Source organism: Rhineura floridana, chromosome 13 (genome assembly GCF_030035675.1).
Source record: "Rhineura floridana isolate rRhiFlo1 chromosome 13, rRhiFlo1.hap2, whole genome shotgun sequence".
Classification (NCBI taxonomy): Eukaryota; Metazoa; Chordata; class Lepidosauria; order Squamata; family Rhineuridae; genus Rhineura; species Rhineura floridana.
Window position 1 is genome coordinate 31249599 of NC_084492.1, and position 9634 is coordinate 31259232.

Genomic DNA, 9634 nt, shown 5'->3' on the forward strand with positions numbered 1-9634 from the left:
CCCGTGCTTCCCACCCCTTCGCTCAGCAGACCTTCAGCTTCGAAGGCGGAGACCTCCGGCACCCGCCACCGCCCTCCAGCGCAGGCCGGGCTGTCAGTTCCAACAAACGCGTTCCTGAGGGGCGGGGGGAAGAGAAATGTAGCCCTTCTCAGCCACCGTCGCAAAGGCCGGGCTACTGCCGCGCATGCGCGTTCCTTGCCTCGCGCCCGCCCTTCCGCCGCCGTCTTTAAGGATTGGCGCGCATGACGACGAGTATCGCTGCAAGAGCGCGCCCGAGGAAATCCCTTTCCCTTCGCCACAGCTCACCCTGATCGGCTTTTCCCCCCGCCGAAGCAACAGCAGCCGCTCCTCTTTCCTAATTACCCCCATCTAGGTAAGCACCCCTCCTTTCATCTGTGAATATCCGGCAGAGACTGAACGCCCCCATTGGTCTGCCAGTGGGCCAATCACAGGACAAGTCCCTCCCCCTGGCAAACCTTTTGTGACTTCCATAGTAACCTCTCGACGCCCTCTTGTAAGGCAAAAAGAGAAAAGCGTGAAGCCGCCTCGGCCTGTTGTTAAGGGGCGGGGCCCGACGACTCTCGGCGCGTGGATCCGGATTGGACAGTGGTCATACCCACTGCAGCAGGCTGGAGAAGCTGTGATCGACGTGCTAGTATTGGCGGGCGAGGTAGCCAATCGCTGAACGTTACTTGGCGGACGTGCGAAAGCTACCTTGAGAGGAGAAAGACGCTCATTAGTGATGTAGGAGCGGGAGGGAATAGTGAGCAGCTGTAAGGCGGGGTCTGAGTTGCAAAAAGGTTTGGTTCTGTGAGGATCTTTCACCCTGCTCATCATCCTAAGTACAGAATCAAAGGGATAATTATTAATTAAATATTTACAAGTTGTTATTAATAAATATTAATAGTTAACACTATTGCTGATTGTTAATCATAATTAATTATATTTCTTGCGGTGTTTTATTGGTTTTAATTAAATAATTAACAGTATTATATTGCCAATGTATTCTGTTGCTTTAAACTTACTGCAAGCCATCCTGCAAGTGGTGATGAAGGCTGGTATAAAAATCTTGGAAATAAACCAATAAACGTGAATTGAGTGTTCGTCATTTGAAAATTAAATTTGCTGGACCCACATGAATGTGAAGTAACAGCTGGGATAGTGGTGAGCTACTGTTCTCTGAAGTTAACCTTTCACTGACAGCTTCCCGAGAAACGAACTGAGGAAATTCCCTGTTTTTCTCCCTGTTCTGAACTCAACAATATCCTCTAAAAGTTGCCACAGATTCCACAACCTTTTCTCCCCTTCCTTGGCTTTTTCTCCACTTAAAATTGGGTTTTACTTGCTGGTTTAAAACATGTGTCAGAAAATTTCATTTTACAGCTCTTTATTTTTATTTGTAAACTGTATTTGTATGGGTGTTCAATAATATCCTCAGGTGGCTCAAAAAATGTAAAATAATAAAATCTGATAAAAGCAAAAAAAGAACCATGTACACAATCAAGCTTGGCATCATAAAATGGAGATTAGTTGTTAGTTTTATCCTGGTGAATAACAAGGATGGTAAGGGGTCAACCACACTGGGTGACCTCGGGCCAGTCATTGCCTCTCAGAGGAAGGCTATGGTAAACCACCTCTAAATACTGCTTACCATGAAAACCCTATTCATAGGATCGCCCAAAGTTGGAATCGACTTGAAGGTAGTCCACTTCCATTTTACAGTATATTATCAGCACGTGTCCCCCTTTAGGATACACACCTTAATGTGGTGAGGGGGTTTGAGAGTGTCAAAGAAGCTAAGAGCAATGCTGTCAGGAGTCTAAACCAAGAGGCTAAACTCCTAGGAGGGACACCCAAGGCGGAATGGTCAAAGCTGAGACACCAAACTAAGACGCTTCCAAACTCAGAGGAAGGCAAATAATTGGGTGTTAGAACAAATTAGACCAGAACTATCATTAGAAGCTAAAATGATAAAACTGAGGTTATACTTTGGACACATCATGAGAAGACATGATTCACTAGAAAAGAGCATAATGCTGGGAAAAACAAGGGAGCTACTAGCTGTGATGGCTGTGCTCTGCCACCCTAGTCAGAGGCAGCATGCTTCTGAAAACCAGTTGCTGGAAGCCTTAGGAGGGGAGAGTGTTCTTGCACTCGGGTCCTGCTTGCGGGCTTCCCCCAGGCACCTGGTTGGCCACTGTGAGAACAGGATGCTGGACTAGATGGGCCACTGGCCTGATCCAGCAGGCTCTTCTTATGTTCTTATGTTCTTATGAGATGGATTGATTCTATAAACGAAGCCACAAACCTGAACTTACAAGATCTGAACAGGGTGGTCCATAACAGATGCTATTGGAGGTCGCTGATTCATAGGGTCGCCATAAGTTGTAATCAGCTTGAAGGCACATTACAACAACAACCAGCACTTGTATCAGGATCCAGGTTCCCAAGAAAGTAGAAATAATTAAGCGTGAAGAAATGCCTCCTTCACCCTCTTGCACCTAGCAAAAATAAATAAATGCATATTCTTTTAAAGACAAAGAAAACAGCAAGCACAGCAGATCATGGTTCATCTCAAAGTGACTTTAAACAGTTGCATTTAGCAAATTGGTATGTCCTCCTTTTAGTGGAATTTGCATAGATCCTTCTCATCAAGATGAAAAGCAGATTAAAGATAAAATCAAAGGGGATTGGCAGTCTTAGGGCAGAGTTAAAATTATATACATTTGGTTTTGCTGTCATGCCTGGCACAAAGGCTTAAGTGAAGTTTTTTGATGTCACTCCTCAGAACTGTAATGTCTGCAGTTTGACACATTACATGGAATTGCCCCATAGTGTCCATGCCACTTCTGGCTTCCTGATGAGCTGCCTTCTTTGAGTCAACCCACTGGTCCATCTAACTCAGTACTGACTACATTGACAGGCAGTAGCCCTCCAGGATTTCAGACAGGGATCTCTTCCAGACCTATGTGGGGATTGAACCTGGAACTTTCTGCATGCAAAACAAATGCTCTGTCCCTGAGTTACAGTGCTTTCTATGTGGTTTGACACATTTGCTTTGGCAAGATACCCCCCCAACAAAAGATACTAAGTGTGTGCACTTTTCATTGGCCTGCAGCATTTTTGGGGGGGAAGATGTTCTAAATACATTTTGTACTTCTGCAAATCTTAACCACCGTCCCCCAGCATGGTAATAATACCTCCTTCTTGGGCATGGGTAGTACTGGTTTGGTACATAAAGATTGGCACCCACCCATCAAACATTGCTAATACATTGCTAATACTCCCTTGGTACCCTATTTACAGTCATCAGCTGGGATTAAAATCTGTGCCCATAAACGTACCTTCTTAAAGAAAAAAGTTAATGTTACATAAAATAGTTTGTTTCTATTGCTGTCTAGCCATAATAGATATACAGGGCTCCTTCTGGGAGGAAGGACGGAATATACATTTAATAATTAATTAATTAATAGCTGATCTGTAAAATCAATGGCACCTCAGTTCAGTCAGGGTCCATAGAACCATTACCTTTTGACCACTTTGTGGCTGCCCTAATCACAGGTGCTAAAGGGTGGTGGGAAGCCTGTCACATGCTTTCCAGTCTGCCTAAAATGCCCTTGGATCATGTGTCCTGATTTGCCAAGAAATGCCAAAGGTATTTTCAAATCTGTTGATTTGACTCTAGGAAATAAAAGGCGCCACTAGGTGGTGTTCTGCGGCCGTGCTGTTGGCACATTGTAAAGCCTACATTTTCAGTCGCAGCCGTTTCTGACATGTAGAAAAGACTCAGTTGAAATGTCAAGAACAGCATTACTGGATCAGGCCAAATGTCTGTCCAGCCCAATATCCTGCCTCCCACAGTGGCCAGCCTGATGCTCCTGAGATCCTCATCATCAGGGGCACAAAGTTTTGGGGTCACATTTATTCTGAGTTGGATACAAGCCAAGTACTACTTATACTGTTTGGAAAGGTGCTTACTAGCACAGAGAGAGAATCCTGGAAGCATTTTGGACAACTTCCAGGAACATGGCTATTTTAGCAGCTTCGTAGAATAAAGGATGCGGGCCTGGGGAGATGGATTCAAAGCTGCCACCCCTCCCCCCATCTGGCCACAAAGGTTGATGGAGAATTCTTACATTCAAACAATAAATAAAAATATATTCTTTGGGAATTATAAGGCTATCATATTTCTAATAGCGTAGCAGTCATCTAAAAATCCTTTCCTTGGTGTACTCTCTCTCCTGCCTGCTAAAGCTCAAATGCATAAAATGCTTGGCACAGGTTGAACTCCGAAAAGATAAGATAAGGTAGAACACTGTGCTGAACATCTTGGTATCTCCAAAATGTAGAAAGAATTGCAATAGGTAAAATGCTTAGCTAAAATGCTTAGCTTAATAGCGGGAGTACTCAGCTCATAATGAAAATGTACTGGTATGTGAAGTTCTGAACTTTGCCAAATTGACTAAAACATAATGCAATGCCAATGCAATGCCTATGCAATGCCTGTGTAATATTGTAATGCCTATGTAATACTGATGTGTAAACTCATGATTCGTTAATGCTAATTTCTTTGTCCTGAAGTGTATAAAAACTCCAGGCAAGCAGTACCGTGCTGCAGGTCTCCACTCACTCAGAGGGAGACTGACCAAGCATACGCTTGTCATCTAGTAAAGGCCTGCCTTTTTGCTGCAAGCCTGTGTCTTCAATTTCCTCAAGGACCCCCAGTCCAACAAACTACAAAATTCCCCGTCAAGGTCACTGTGGAACTGTGAAACTAGTGTTCTGGTCTGATGGTGGATCCCACAGAAAAAGCAGCGAGGCTGCTTGAAGGTTGCTGGACCATGGATAGCTCCAGAGGAGCTCCCAGAGGAACCTCCCAGAGCACGAGGGCCTATAGGCCAGAGCCTGGACCCCACAGGCACCTTCCCCTGAGAAGCCAGATGCCTCCCACCACACATCACCAGTCCAGCGATGCAGGGAGCACACCAGAAGAGCAGCTATGGAACAGAGGATGAATGCCCCTCTTCAGGCCAGAGAATTGGCCCTTTAATACTGCAAAGGTCTCTACTAGGGGTACAGCCTGGAAGAGATAGCCAGAAAACAGAGGCTTAAAAGGCTTCAGTCTGCTCTCAACTGCCTCCAGAGAATAAGTGTTTTCTGGCCCTGGGTGTTTGGGTATTGTCAAGCACACTTCTTCTGACACCTCAGGCACAAATGTGATCTGCGCTCAAGATATAAACCCACCATACATTGGAAATCTAATTTGGGTAGAAAATCCCACTCTGATTAGAGTAAAATGGAGGATTGTAGACAAAGGGCACAATCCAACTCACATTTATACCGGGCTGAGGTGAGCGGGGTAGGCCGGACCTCTGGCTGAGCTGGCTTGGTCCCAACTCAGCTGGCGTCAGTCCCTCATCCTGGCTCAGCCGCAGCTGGAGATCTGCCGGGGAAGCTCAGCCCGGAATAAGGGGAGCTTGGTGGAAGGTCTGCAAAAAGAGCATTCTGGGGCTATGTCATAGGAGGGGCTGAGGGAGGATGACTTATGCTATGTAGGTCCTGTTTGGTATGCCAGTACCCCAGGACACTATCTATCGTCCCCCTGATCAAAATGCTCAGGGAGACCTTGAGATGAGATATGAAATTGAGGAAGCATCCAAACTAGGAAATGTGGTAGTAATGGGTGACTTCAACTACCTGGACATAGACTGGCTGCATATGTGTTCCAGTCATGACAAAGAAGCAAAGTTTCTAGATATTCTAAATGACTATTCCCTAGACCAGTTGGTCATGGAACCGACCAGAGGGACGGCAACCCTGGACTTAATCCTCAGTGGGGACCGGGACCTGGTGCAAGATGTAAGTGTTGTTGAACCGATTGGGAGCAGTGACCACAGTGCTATTAAATTAAACATACATGTAACTGGCCAATTGCCAAGAAAATCCAACACGGTCACATTTGACTTCAAAAGAGGAAACTTCACAAAAATGAGGGGATTGGTAAAAAGAAAGCTGAAAAACAAAGTCCAGAGGGTCACATCACTCGAAAATGCTTGGAAGTTGTTTAAAAACACTATATTAGAAGCTCAACTGGAGTGCATACCGCAGATCAGAAAAGGTACCGCCAGGGCCAAGAAGATGCCAACATGGTTAACGAGCAAAGTCAAGGAAGCTCTTAGAGGCAAAAAGTCTTCCTTCAAAAAATGGAAGTCTTGTCCAAATGAAGAAAATAAAAAAGAACACAAACTCTGGCAAAAGAAATGCAAGAAGACAATAAGGGATGCTAAAAAAGAATTTGAGGAGCACATTGCTAAGAACATAAAAACCAACAACAAAAAATTCTATAAATACATTCAAAGCAGGAGACCATCTAGGGAGACGATTGGACCCTTGGATGATAAGGGAGTCAAAGGTGTACTAAAGAACAATAAGGAGATTGCAGAGAAGGTAAATGAATTCTTTGCATCTGCCTTCACAGTGGAAGATATAGGGCAGATCCCTGAACCTGAACTAACATTTGCAGGAAGGGATTCTGAGGAACTGAGACAAATAGTGGTAACGAGAGAGGAAGTTTCTAAGCTTAATGGACAATATAAAAACTGACAAATCACCGGGCCCGGATGGCATCCACCCAAGAGTTCTCAAAGAACTCAAATGTGAAATTGCTGATCTGCTAACTAAAATATGTAACTTGTCCCTCGGGTCCTCCTCCGTGCCTGAGGACTGGAAAGTGGCAAATGTAACGCCAATCTTCAAAAAGGGATCCAGAGGGGATCCCGGAAATTACAGGCCAGTTAGCTTAACTTCTGTCCCTGGAAAACTGGTAGAAAGTATTATTAAAGCTAGATTAACTAAGCACAAGAAGAACAAGCCTTGCTGAAGCAGAGCCAGCATGGCTTCTGCAAGGGAAAGTCCTGTCTCAGTAACCTATTAGAATTCTTTGAGAGTGTCAACAAGCATATAGATAGAGGTGATCCAGTGGACATAGTGTACTTAGACTTTCAAAAAGCGTTTGACAAGGTACCTCACCAAAGGCTTCTGAGGAAGCTTAGCAGTCATGGAATAAGAGGAGAGGTCCTCGTGTGGATAAGAAATTGGTTAAGAAGCAGAAAGCAGAGAGTAGGAATCAACGGACAGTTCTCCCAATGGAGGGCTGTAGAAAGTGGAGTCCCTCAAGGATCGGTATTGGGACCTGTACTTTTCAACTTGTTCATTAATGACCTAGAATTAGGAGTGAGCAGTGAAGTGGCCAAGTTTGCTGATGACACTAAATTGTTCAGGGTTGTTAAAACAAAAAGGGATTGCGAAGAGCTCCAAAAAGACCTCTCCAAACTGAGTGAATGGGCAGAAAAATGGCAAATGCAATTCAATATAAACAAGTGTAAAATTATGCATATTGGAGCAAAAAATCTTAATTTCACATATACGCTCATGGGGTCTGAACTGGCGGTGACCGACCAGGAGAGAGACCTCGGGGTTGTAGTGGACAGCACGATGAAAATGTCGACCCAGTGTGCGGCAGCTGTGAAAAAGGCAAATTCCATGCTAGCGATAATTAGGAAAGGTATTGAAAATAAAACAGCCGATATCATCATGCCGTTGTATAAATCTATGGTGCGGCCGCATTTGGAATACTGTGTACAGTTCTGGTCGCCTCATCTCAAAAAGGATATTCTAGAGTTGGAAAAGGTTCAGAAGAGGGCAACCAGAATGATCAAGGGGATGGAGCGACTCCCTTACGAGGAAAGGTTGCAGCATTTGGGGCTTTTTAGTTCAGAGAAAAGGCGGGTCAGAGGAGACATGATAGAAGTGTATAAAATTATGCATGGCCTTGAGAAAGTGGATAGAGAAAAGTTCTTCTCCCTCTCTCATAATACTAGAACTCGTGGACATTCAAAGAAGCTGAATGTTGGAAGATTCAGGACAGACAAAAGGAAGTACTTCTTTACTCAGCGCATAGTTAAACTATGGAATTTGCTCCCACAAGATGCAGTAATGGCCACCAGCTTGGACGGCTTTAAAAGAAGATTAGACAAATTCATGGAGGACAGGGCTATCAATGGCTACTAGCCGTGATGGCTGTGCTCTGCCACCCTAGTCAGAGGCAGCATGCTTCTGAAAACCAGTTGCCGGAAGCCTCAGGAGGGGAGAGTGTTCTTGCACTCGGGTCCTGCTTGCGGGCTTCCCCCAGGCCCCTGGTTGGCCACTGTGAGAACAGGATGCTGGACTAGATGGGCCACTGGCCTGATCCAGCAGGCTCTTCTTATGTTCTTATGATGCTGTGCTCTGCCACCCTAGTCAGAGGCAGTATGTTCCTGAAAACCAGTTGCCGGAGGCCTCAGGAGGGGAGAGTGTTCTTGCACTCGGGTCCTGCTTGCGGGCTTCCCCCAGGCAGTGGCTGGATTTAGGCATAAGCTAAACAAGCTACAGCTTAGGGCCTCACAATCCGCAGGGGCCTCAAAAAATTTCAGAATTTTGGGGGGGACTTTTAAAATTTTATGTGTACTGATTATATATATATATATATATATATATATATATATGGTGTAATTTTTTAACAAAGGGCCTCCAAACTTTATATAGCTTAGGGCCTCACCAAGTCTAAATCCGGCACTGCCCCCAGGCACCTGGTTGGCCACTGTGAGAACAGGATGCTGGACTAGTTGGGCCACTGGCCTGATCCAGCAGGCTCTTCTTATGGTCTTATGTTCTTATGACAAGGGGTGGTGGAAGGAAACATGTATTTTGTTTCTTTCCGCCACACCCTGTCGATGCAGTCAGCTTCCTCCCCTCCAAGGGGCTCCAATGGGCAGCTGGGTGTGGTGGCCCACCTTCTACCAGCTCTGCCTCCACTGCCTTTCTCTCCCGCCGGCCTCCACCAAGTTGGATTGCTCTGTAATTGGCTCAACTTGTAGCATTCATACACACATACACTTGCGGGATTACAGTATGAGCAGCTAAAAGCTTGGCAAATCAGAGAAAACAGCTCTTGTAATCAACCTTTGATCAACCGCTTCGATAATATAATTACAGACTTTTATTTATAGCTGTGATTGTACTGTGTGATGGGGCGTAGCCAGTCTGAAAAGCAATTTGAAACTGTGTTCCAAGTGAAAATTAATTTGTTTGCCTGGAAATGAATTGCTGACATAATTTTAGAGATGATCAGACGCTATACTACTTTTGAAATCTTCTCTTTAAAGTTTGTGTTGACTTGCATGAGGAGCCAGATTTTTACACAAAAGTCACAAGCCCTCTTTCATCACCTTATTAGCTCTCCAGTGTAGTGACATATTAAACAGGCTTAGAAGTAGTTGATAATTTGAAGGGGGGAAAGTGCATTTAAAAAATCACGTCCAACAGATCAAAGCACCGAATATTGAGGAATAAACACAATGGACTCAGGATAAATAGCACAGAGGCAGATGTTTATCAATGGAGTAGACACTAAAAGGAAATGTCTAGGCCAATGTATTCACTTCCAAATCAATGTAGGGCCCGTCCAGACTTCTTCTTCTTCGCACATGTGTTCTGCATCATGTCATTGATGCAATAATTGTGCATTAGTGGTGGATTTATACTGGGCCATCCACATCATTGTACTTCATTAGTTCCTACAATGATTCCCCAGTGC

General features: G+C 44.7%; 1 protein-coding gene across 12 annotated transcripts in view; it reads right to left on the reverse strand.

Moving 5' to 3' along the window:
• The window catches only part of AKTIP (AKT interacting protein), a 396007-nt gene extending 395459 nt beyond the window's left edge, over positions 1 to 548 (reverse strand). For 6 of the 12 annotated variants that reach the window (XM_061593639.1, XM_061593635.1, XM_061593630.1 and 3 more), the window contains exon 1: positions 32 to 300. The gene's annotated coding sequence lies outside the window, so the exon portion shown is untranslated. The other 6 variants (XM_061593636.1, XM_061593633.1, XM_061593637.1 and 3 more) reach the window with 5 other exon arrangements.
• Between the last annotated feature and the right edge of the window lie 9086 nt (positions 549 to 9634).